Source organism: Lathyrus oleraceus, chromosome 5 (genome assembly GCF_024323335.1).
Source record: "Lathyrus oleraceus cultivar Zhongwan6 chromosome 5, CAAS_Psat_ZW6_1.0, whole genome shotgun sequence".
Classification (NCBI taxonomy): domain Eukaryota; kingdom Viridiplantae; phylum Streptophyta; class Magnoliopsida; order Fabales; family Fabaceae; genus Lathyrus; species Lathyrus oleraceus.
The window spans coordinates 586,584,173-586,585,796 of NC_066583.1; the positions used below are offsets into that span (position 1 = coordinate 586,584,173).

General features: G+C 42.8%; 1 non-coding gene across 1 annotated transcript; it reads right to left on the minus strand.

The window, feature by feature from the left end:
* Nucleotides 1-498: 498 nt before the first annotated feature.
* Nucleotides 499-604, minus strand: LOC127089081 (small nucleolar RNA R71). Its single transcript, XR_007790859.1, has one exon. It is a non-coding gene; the product is annotated as a small nucleolar RNA R71 (small nucleolar RNA).
* Between the last annotated feature and the right edge of the window lie 1,020 nt (nucleotides 605-1,624).

Consider the following 1,624-nt stretch of genomic DNA (forward strand, 5'->3'; position numbering starts at 1 on the left):
CATTATTAGCCGGTAAATGCAAAGAACCCGTAGTACCGAACATTTAGTAGATCCTTTAGCAGAACCCAAACGTTATACTCGTACACGCCTCTTACTCATCCGAATTAAGAAATCTATGGCCGAGAGTCGTGATAGGAGACCTCTTAAGGAATTCGCCCAACCCTCTGATGAGGAACCTAGTTCGAGTATAGTAAACCCCCTTATACCTGCTAACAATTTCGAACTAAAATCGTCTTTGTTACAATTAGTGCAACAAAACCAATACGCGGGTCTTGCTATTGAGAACCCGAATCAACATTTAAAAGTTTTTATCCAACTAGCCGACACCTTTAAATCTAACGACGCTTCACCCGATGCGATCCGTTTAAGATTATTTCCTTTCTCCCTCAGGGATAGAGCACGTTCATGGCTAGATTCACTTCCAGCTAATTCAATAACTACCTGGGAAGACCTTAGGAGAGTATTCCTTGCTAGATATTTCCCCCTAGCAAGACTGCTGTTCTTCGAAACCAAATAACTAGATTTGCTCAAAACCAAGGAGAATCGCTTTTCGAAGCTTGGGAGAGATATAAAGAGCTATTAAGAGTCTGCCCACACCATGACCTAGAACAATGGATGATCGTTCATACCTTCTACAATGGACTCCATTATAATACCAAGATAAACATCGACACTGCCGCAGGCGGCGCGCTGATGAACAAACCTTATCCAGAAGCTTGTGACCTAATTGAGGATATGGCCTAAAACCATTATCAATGGGGAACTGAACGAGCATCAATAGAGAAAAAGGAGACCCAAGGTGGAATACATGAGGTAAGCTCTGTAGAAATGATGCAGGAGAAAATGGACGCTTTAGCCCTTAGGATCGAACATATGTCTACAAACACTAGCACTGTAGCAGTAGTCCACACAAAGTGCAAACTCTGTGGATCTAAAGGACACGAATCGGAGGAGTGTAACCTTTTGAACGAACTAAATACCGACCAAGTGAATTACGCCCAAGGTAACCCATTTTCAAACACTTACAACCCTGGATGGAAGAATCGTCCGAATTTCTCCTATAAAAACCAGAACCCTATCCAAAATCATGCACCTCAGAGACCGCAAGGTTATCAAGCCCAAAAACCAAATCAACCTATGCAAGTTGTGCCTCAGAAGTCTAACCTTGAGAAGATCATAGAAAGCTTTATATCGGGCCAGACTCAGCAGAATAAAGAATTCCTAAACCAAAACATTCATGTAAGCGAACTTATAACGCAATTAGAAACCAAGGTTGATCAGATAATCACTCACAACAAGATGCTTGAAACCCAGATCTCACAGGTAGCATAAAACCAAGCCCCACAAACTAAACCTGGAGGCCAATTTCCTGGACAACCTCAACCAAACCCTCGAGGGCAAGCTAACGCTATCTCGTTACAAAGTGGGACCGCTTATGAAGGGCCTCATAACCCAACAATGAGCGAGTCCAAAACTTCTATACCTACCAACCAAGAAGAGGAAGTGGAAGAACCCGAGAAACAAATCAACCAAGGAGGTGAAGCCAAGGAGAAAACTTACAAACCATCACCCCCGTACAAACCACCAATCCCATATCCGCACAGACTTAAACAAACCAAATTCA